This window comes from Cynocephalus volans, chromosome 10 (genome assembly GCF_027409185.1).
Source record: "Cynocephalus volans isolate mCynVol1 chromosome 10, mCynVol1.pri, whole genome shotgun sequence".
NCBI classification, from domain to species: domain Eukaryota; kingdom Metazoa; phylum Chordata; class Mammalia; order Dermoptera; family Cynocephalidae; genus Cynocephalus; species Cynocephalus volans.
In genome coordinates this window covers 6385904-6395396 of record NC_084469.1, presented here as the reverse complement: position 1 = coordinate 6395396, position 9493 = coordinate 6385904, and positions in this window count along the sequence as shown.

The window sequence follows — 9493 nt, the reverse complement described above, 5'->3', positions numbered from 1 at the left end:
CTCGAAGCAGGGAAAAGTCAAGGGGGCAGAGACCTCACCAGCCACGGGGAGGCGGTACTAGGTGGCACAGGCACGGAGTGGGGGCGGGGCTACCCGGCCTTCCTGTCCCTTCCCCCTCCCTCTCTGCAGCCTGGCTCCCCAGTCCTGCTCTTCTAGCCCGTCGGATGTGTGCCCCTGTGTGAGCCTAACACACGTGGGTACGTGGGAGTGGGCCCTCAGCTCCCCAAGATTTAGGGTGGGGTGGAGGACGGGAGGTGTCATGCCTCTGGTGTGCCTATGAGTGACACAAACTTTTTCCACACTTACGTTCTTCACACTACTGTGTCCATACATGCTCTCCATCCGTTTCAGAGTCACAAGTGTGGCCAGTATCCACCCCACCACCGCCATCACCTCCCGCATCCCCAGTGCGACTTTTCACCTGTTCATAGGGCTCAAGGAGACACGAACCCCTGTCATCAGAACCCCACCCCCGACCCTGGATGACGGCAGGAGAGTTTGAGGAGAGTGTCACACTTGGGGACATTGGGTGGGGGAAGGATGGTTGGAAAGGCCTGAGTCAGCAGTCTATAAGAACTCAGTTGTGCCCCCTTCACCCAGCCTGGGGGAGGGGTGGGGAGCATAAGAGAGCTGAAACAGAGAGATGGAGAGAGAGAGAAAGGGAGGGAGAGAGATAAACTGATACAATGGACCAGTCAGATAAAGAGCAAGAGGCAGCACTGGGGCGGGTGAGCCTTGGGGACCAGAGGGAAACACAGTGGTGGGGGGGGTGCAGAGAGGCAGGGGCCAGGGAATGGTTGCCTTTTCCCTTCTTCGCTAGCACCACCAATGCACAAAAGATCAGCGCTGAAAGAATCCTACTCTTTGATCTCAAGAAGGGGAAACTGAGGCTTAGTGAGAGCAAGACCTGCTCAGAGTCACCAAAAGGGAACACTGAGCTGGGGCAGAGCCCACCCTCCTGTTTCTCAGACGGAGCATTTTCTAACCCCAGGGAAAATAAGGACGACCCAGCAGCTGGGGATGCTCCGCACAGCATGGCTCGGCAGGGGCAGTTCCAGCATTCTCTGTGGGCTCAAGCACCAGCTGCACTGCCTGGCTGGTACCCAGGCCCTGCCATTGGGACCCACAGTGCCCAGATCCACTCTTGGCAGCAGTTTGGCTCTCTTGAGAACTGGAGCTAGAAATGGTAGATTGAAAGATCTTTTGCAGACCCAGGTGTCCTCTTCCCCAGCCCCTCCCTGCTCCAAGCTGTTGGGTGAGGAAGTCCAGGGACGATGCTACCTCCACTTAGGTGACCTCAATCTCTGAGCCTGCAGACATACCAGGACAGGGTGCCTGCAGGCCCTGACGTCTGAGAGCTCAGAAACTAGCAAGAGCCTCCAAAGAAAACCACTTCCCATCTTGGCCTCTGATTCCTCCGAAAATTTGGGGGGCTAATGGGAGGAGCTTCCAACCCCCTTAGTCATCCTAGGAAGCCAAGCTGAATAGCAGTGACTGATAATCACCCAACCACAAGCCAATTTTGTGGTTTCAGTTGTTTTCAGGAGCAGCCCAGCAGCGGCAGGAGAACCTGGGCAGAGGAGTGGGCTATCTCCTGCCTCGGCACTGATGGGGCAGGGTAGGGGGCTCCAACCCTGCCCTGGCATGACTCAGCCCAAGGCTCAGGAAGACCCGGAATTGCCCCCATCTCACAGATGCACATGGACAGGGTTTGTAACAACTAGAAACACTTCTCTCCCCCAGCCCCTCCATGTACCACTGGCAACTTCACTGATCAGGCTGGCCACTTTCTGGATCCAGGATGAGCCCTTTTTTGTTTCTTTTCTCTTTTTTTCTTTTCTTTTCCTTTCTTTCATGTCATTTCATTTTTCCCTTGCTTTCTCTTTCTGTCCGTCACTTTCTTTTTCATTCCCTTCCCTCCTTCCTTCTCCCCTCCCTCCTCTCTCTCTCTCTCTCTCTCTTCCTTACCTTTTCTCTCTTTCCTATTATATGTGTGTGTGGTGGGAATAATCTAGAAGCCACAGCGAAGAGAACAGAGACTGCTGGAGGTCCCCCAAGTGTACTCCCCAAAACATATCTGTTCACTTCCCTCATGAGCTACAGGGAAAAAGACCATGATTAGCTCTAAGGGAAGCTTCCCACTGAGTAGAGCTTAGAAGAATCTCAGAAATATAGAATACCAAAATGTCAGAGCTGACCTAGTCCAGTCCTATCATTTTTTCACACTGAGGAGCAGCAGCTCTGAGAAGTGACACAGTGCTCCAGAGCACAGCTAGAACCAGAGGCGTGCACTCTCAGACAGCCTCTGCCCACTTCCCCTCGTCGCCCACAAGTCACAACTCCCCCCCACCCTTCCCACAGTGTTCAGTGTGGACCAGATCCTTGCCTCATGACCAGGGAGAAGAAGAAAGTAACCAGGGGTGAGCTAGGCTCGAGGAGGCAGACACAGGTAGCAGCAGCCCAGCAAGAGAAGTTCAGCGTTTTTCTAACACCTGGCATCTCCTTGTCCTCTTCCTCCTGGAAGCCTGCCTGAATTAGGTATGGGCCTGTCACCCTCCACACCCGGTGACCTTGGCCAGGGAAGAGATAGAAAGCAGGGAGCAAGGGTGAAAGAGACATGCCTGAGAACCAGCCACAGCTCACAGCCCTGAGCGACAGAGGAGGAAAAACGAGAGGGGCAGGAAGTGGGGTCTGGCAGGAGTGGGGGGTGAGTGGGGCTAGGGAAGGGGAAGCTCCCCCATGGGAAAAAAAAGCTGCCCTGATGAGTCAATGCTGCCCAGGTGCAGCCCTCCTAGGGGCTGCCCAGCACATTTAAGGTTTATCACGTGATTTCTACAAAGGATAACGGAGTGGCGGAGTGACGGGCTGGAGCTGGCTCGTACCAGCTCGCAGGAGCTGATTGTATGTGTCTATTCCCCGTGCTCACTGCCATGGTAGCTTAAATTGAAGAGCCAGTTGTTAAACGTTTGCCAGCACACCACTGGATAATGGGGTCAGTTTCAAAGCCAGGAGCACATGCCTGTGTGTGCATGTGGCGCTCCATGCTTGTGTCAGCACACACTATTCCTAGGGCCCCTGTGGAAACTGGGACACACCCGTGTGGCACTCTGTTCCTGGTTGTGTGAGACTGTGTGTGTGTACCTCACATATGTTGTGAGGAATGTGTCTCTGCAAGTGGGTGTCCCTGGGGAAGGGTGTGTGTGTGTGTGTGTGTGTGTTTAACTGGGTCTGTCCATGTGCTTGGTGCATCAAAGCGAAGTGTTACAGGGTGAGTTTGGAGGACAGTGTGGTGACAGTACATCCATTTGACCATCTGTGGGGAGGAGACCCACCTGGGCCCACTGTGCCTGAGACCAGAGGTCTCAGAGCTCAGAGGATTCCAGGAGTGCTGAGACCCCCTGTGCCAAGTCCCACCTCGGTTCTTCCTCTGTCCTCAGGCACAACCATCTGCCCATCTGGGAGGAGTGGGATTCCAAGGCAGGTGAGGGGCTCTCTGATCCTGTATGTGGGTTCTCAGCGTGTGCTGGAAACACTGCAAAGGCCAGCACCACGGGGCACTGTCCTCTTCCTTGCCCCTCACCCGTGCTCTGGGTGAACTATCTCCTTCACACCATCTCCTGATCCTCCCCCTCACCTCCCATCCACAGCTCACTTTTGCTCTCTGGCGGGGGTGGGGGGCAGAGTTCAGCTCCTGAAATATCCACAAGGCCAAGGGCCCCAGGGGGAGGGGCACAATCATCGTTCAATTGGCCCATCCACCTCTTCACCTCTGGACCGAGAGCCTGGACTGGGCATCCCTCCAGAGCAGAGCACTGGCCACAAGGACACAGCTGCCCCCCAGCTCCTCTGCACTAGGGAATTTGACTCCACTGCCCCTTTCCCTGTTAAGGGCCCTGAGTTAAGTCTAATCTCAGTCTCCCTGCCAAGCCTCTTGCTCCAGGCAGGGACAGAAGGAGAAAAGGCCAGGAAAAGAAAAGAATGAAGACAGGATAGAGAGAGGGACTGTGATGAAAGACAGTCTTTCTCACCTGTGGCCTTCTAACTCCAACCGCTTACCCCCATGGTCTGGCTTGGGGACATATGCGTTCTGACCCACCCTCATCCCTCCTGCCTAGGGCCTTCAGATCCCCACTGCCTGCAGTGGGTCACTCTGTTCATCTCCCTGCCTCTTTCCTACACTGCCCCAATGCCAGCCAAACTCCCCAACCTCAGAGGGAAGGAGAGACCAACTGTGGAAAACATCCGGGGGGCCAGGTCCCTTGGCTCATCTTTGGAAATACGCCACCGTGTCTTCACAGGAAGTCCTTCCTAAAGTCTAACCTGGGCTCCTTCTACTGCAGCTGTGGCCAGCACCTCACGGGCTCGGAGTCGGGACTTCTCCTGCTCCAGCCAACCTTTTCCTTCAGGCAAAGCTGGACTCTCAGGCAGAGAAGCAGCCACCTCCAAAAACAAAAACAAAACTCTCCACTCATGCCCTGCCTGCCCCTTGCCCCCAGCCACAGAAACCCACACGGCATTGGAGCCTTCATCCCAAAATGAGTCAGGGCCCTTCAGAGGGTTGAGCTGGGGTGCAAGGACTTCCCCTTCACGCCAAGCACAGGCTCTACTTGAAGGCTGTTTCCCTACAGCTTCCTTGGGCCCAGGGAGCAAGGTCAGCCTCCCCATCCAGGAGGAGGAGGGGACCAACTAGGAAGTGCCATCCACCCTGGCCTCCTTTAACACCTGCACTTGATGCTGATGGCGGAACCCAGGCAGAGGGCCTAAGTATGGAGTTGGGGGCAAGAGGTTCCCGGACCCCACACTAGCCCTCCAGTTTCATTTGAATAAAAGGATGGAAAAGAAACTTCTCCATGGGTCTGAGGCCCCAGGGACCCTCAAGGGGGTATCCAGAGGTCAGCTCCAAATCTCCTAGCTCCTTCTTTCTACAAGACTTTCCCGGTGGGGAGAAAAGTGCTGGGGGTCCCAGAGCCAATAAAGATGGCAAGCAGAGAGAGGCAGCCCATGGCCCGGTTGACCCCTGTGGAAGCTGGCATGCTCCCCCCACCCTGCCCCCGCACTGCATATTTTCTCTCCCCCCAAAATAGCATCTCTGAAGGGGGGGATGGGGGAAGTTCTCAGTTCATCGTTCACTCCTTCCCACGGTGTGTTCACAGCTCTCTCGGCTGTCTCTCGCGACCTGATTTCCCTGCCAGGCCCTTCTGCTCTGCCTCCACCCTCGCCACCTCACCCTGCCAGATCCAGGACCCTTCGGCCTGTCATGTCCGCAATCTCCTGCCTCCAAGCTGTGACTCTCACGATAGTCCCTACCCTCTTTGGGACAGAAGGAAATTCATTGCTCATAAATTAAGCATCATGATCCCCATACTGGCCAGCCACTAAAAAAATAAATAAATAAAAGAGAGAGAGAGAAAGAAAAAGAAAAGTAATAAACTGAGCATCAGATGTGTTTGTGAGGGTCTGTGCAGTAGTCCCTGGAGCAGGGGACAAAAATGTCAAACTGGAACAGTCCCGGTCTTTTTCTCCAAGGATCTCATGGGAGGAGGCCTGACACTTGGAAACTTCCTCCAAGTAAAAGACCAGAGGCCTCCCACATAGCTGAGTGTCCCTAGGGTGGGTGGGAGGAAGGTCCCTCTTTGCCCCTACCACATAGCCCTAGGAACAGGGTCCTACACTAGAACCTGATTTACCTCATGCTATTTCCTGCTATTTTTTGGACTATTTCCTATGTAGAATGGTTCCTTCAGCTGCTCCTAGATTGGTAGGAAAGGTTCAGGCCCTGGCCCTGGGAAATGCCCAATCTGACAGGGGAGGCAAAGCAGACCAGAGAACATTGGTAGAGACAGCTCCCCACTAAGCAGAGCTGGGGTCATCACACCTACAAGAGAGGCCCCAGGGAGAGGGTTCTCAGAGGAGGGAAGGGTGGAACAGGCTCCGAAGGAGGAAAAGGGCAGGGCTGGGTGTTTGGGGCTGAGGGAAATGAGAGGCTAGGATGGGTGTCTGCCCAATCTGAGGAAGCATGGGCAATGGGGTGCATTTCTCCTGCCCAGGGCCAGCTGGGGGTCTGACCTCCTGTCCCCAGCAGCATGGGAGTGTTGGAGGCAAGGAAAGAGAGCCTCAAGTCCCCCACAAAGGGAATGACCTCCCCCCCTTGTTATTTCTGGCTCCATTTTCTTGGTCAAGAAGGGTGTCAGTGGTGATGCAAATTAGGAGGTGTTGGCCGACACCCATCCTGTACCCCCAGCCCCTCCTCTCCCTCCCCCATACCCACACACACAGCCGACTGGAACATCTGTGAGATGCGCCTGGTGACCCTGCCCTTGGGTGAATCAGCATGCAGCACGAGTGAATCGGCATGCAGCGCGGGTGAAGCTATGGGTTGGGGCTGGGTTCTCAGGGGCATCTGCCTCTGCCACAAGGACAGGGCAGGCACCGAGAGGGTTTCCAGCCAACACCCACATCGTCCCTTGCCCCAGTCCCTTCATACCCTCAGCCCCACCAGGTATCCCTGGGTCATTAACACAGGGCTGCTTGGCATCTGTATAGACAGTGAATGCCACAAACCAGTAAGTGCCCGAAACCAGAGCCCTCTTTCTCTCACAGGCTGCTGATGGGAAGGGCACGGACCAGAGTCTTCCAGCCCTCTGCAGATGTAGGTTCAATCTCAAAAGGTACTTAGGCAACCAGCAGAAGAAGCCCCAAGCACCAAGAATTTCTCTGGAGTCAAAACAGAGTACTTGGAGGAAGGGCAGGGATAGGGCAAGGTGCTAGAGGGCTTCACTCTCTTCTCCACGTTATCTCACCTCTGCCCCAGATGACTTGTTCCCCCCTCTCCAGTTAGGAACCCCCTTGCCATTGAGGTTTCATCCTTGTGTCTGACCTCAGTTCCTTCTGTTGTTGCCAAATTTGCTCTGTTCTTGTCCCTGCTGAGGGAGAGATGGGACTGGGGAAACTGTCCTGCTCCCCCTACCCTGTAAAGATGTCAAGGAGTGAATCCCCCACCTCTGTTCTTCATTAGTACTGATCAGCTGGGTGAGGTGTCTCTCATTAACAAGGCTGACTCACCCACACACCCCTCCCCTTTGTTAGCGATCTGCTTCTCCCCCGACATACACTCTCTCGTGCACACACACCATGCACACACGCCACAGCTTCTGAAAGGAGCTGTCACTCTCCTCAGCTGATAGCCTGACAGCCTGCACAGGGCCCCAGGACAGGGGCAGGGGTCTCTGTGGCCTGGGAGCTCTGGCTGGGGAAACCCTAGGGGAGAGGGACCAGAACTGGAGAGAATGTTGGATATTGGCCTTTAAATCTGCATGTGCAGATATGCTCATGGATGGCGTGGTCTCTGCCATGTCTGGCTTTGGGTCTGCACTGGGGAGAGGGATGGGTCTCCCAGGTGTGTTTTTTCCAGCCTTGACAGAGGTCTTCCCTCCACCTTGTTCTTGTGAAAGTTGTCCCACCCTCGTCCCCTTTCCAGGAGCCTAGAGATGTGGACCCTTGTGTCCCCTCATTCTCTCAGCCCCTACCATCCCTCACCTTCTCCATACAGTAACAAGGAGCAAATGTCCTTACGTCTAATCATGATCCTGCTTCAGAGGGGAGGAGAGAGATGAGCACCGCAGGGCTCCCTAGCCCCTCCCTAGCTCCCCCACCCCCATGTCCTCTCCTTTCATGGGGGGCATTAGATGAAAGGCTGCGGCTCTGGGGGACCTGGGCTGGGGGCACGCTAGCTTTTTCTCCCTTCCCTACCTTCCCTCCCAGCCCCCAGCAACTTTCTGCCCTGCACCTGAGCCCTTTCCCAGGTCCCTAGAAATCAAGGAGACAAGCTGCCAGAATCTGCACCCTATGTCCCCATGCTCCCCTCACCCTGGTGACAGGGTGAATGTCCAGGTTGCAGGATACCTGGATGCCCTCCCACTTTCAGACATGCTGAAGGACCAGAACTGGTTACCTGGGTCATCCCCCTGTCTCTGTACTAGCTCATTCCCAAGTCAGCCCTTTTCTCAAGCACCAGGATTTCTCCTTACCTTGTGTGTTCCTATACCACCCTTATTCATTCACACCCACCTAGCAAGTGCTTCCCGAGATCCAAACAGGACCCAGATCCAGGAACTTGGGTGCTGCCTTCCTCCATGGGAGTTGACTGAGGTGGAGGAACAGCATGGGGCACTGAGCGCTTATGCGCCAGATGTTCCAGAACCTTCTTTCCCAGGGCTTGTGAAGCTATGTTACATAGGAACATGTCACAGCTGGTCCCACCTTTCCTAGCACTCACAACTTGGCTGCAGATGTAATCAAGCTTGGATGAACTTTTAGAGGGAAGCAGTTAACTACAACAGAGGAGCTGGGGAGGTTGGGCAGCTTCCCCACAGGGGGGACGACCTTGGCACTTAATGGGGAGGGACATTTGTCCTGTGTCTAGAGCTGAACCTCAGGCTTTCAATGAACAATTGCCCCTGTCCCCTTTTTTGTTTTTAAGTAAACCCTTGACCAAAAAGGGACATGTGGAAATGAAAGGCACCCAGAGCCAGTGAATAAGTTAGCTCAGGCCCTTTTTGCAGACAGAGGGCACAGCCTCGGCTAGAGCAGAAGTCATAGGTTCATGACCCAGCTCTGACCTCCCAGGCCATAGGACTTTTAAGGCAGTTGCTAACGCAGCCCTCCCCTGCTCTTAGACCCATGAAGACATGGAACACAGATGTTCTTCCTCTTTGAGGCCCCAGCCTGGTTCCTGGCATGCAGAAATCATTTGATGAAGAAATAGATGCTACTGATAAATGAATCCCCAGGGCTTTTTTTTTTTTTTTTTTTTTTTTTGTCTTTTTCGTGACCAGCACTCAGCCAGTGAGTGCACCGGCCATTCCTATATAGGATCCGAACCCACAGCGGGAGCGTCGCCGCGCTGCCAGCGCCGCACTCTCCCGAGTGCGCCACGGGCTCGGCCCTCCCCAGGGCTTTAGAACCTCTACTGGCCAGACCTGCTGGGAGGGAAAACACAAGAGCCCCTGCCTGACACCTGCTTGGGGCTAGGGTGGCTACTTTATATCTGTTCTAAATAAGGTCCACGTCACAAGACATCTGCGACCACTTGAGTGCCCATGTCTCCAGAACCACTTTGAATGTGGGTACCCCACGCATCCCCTATGTGCCCAGTGCTCACCCTCCCGTGGCTGTGGTTCCTTGAGACACAGTTTCAAAGACCTCCTGCTACTGAGGGTTCTGCCCCTCCCCACCACCCCCAACCATGATGGGCACAGACCTAGCACAGATGGAACAGGTTAGTTTTATTTGGACTTTCAACTTGTTCAGAGAGCACAGGGGCCCCCGCCTCCCCTCTCCAGGCCCCCTTCCCCATTTCCCCTCCCTGGGGGAACACTCAGGGTACAATGACATGTGTCTCTGGAGTCCTTGGCCCCTTCCCCGCCCAACACACCCCTTCACTCCTCTGCACTGAGGAGGGGAGGGGTGTGAGGAGGTGGAGGGCCTGGAAGAG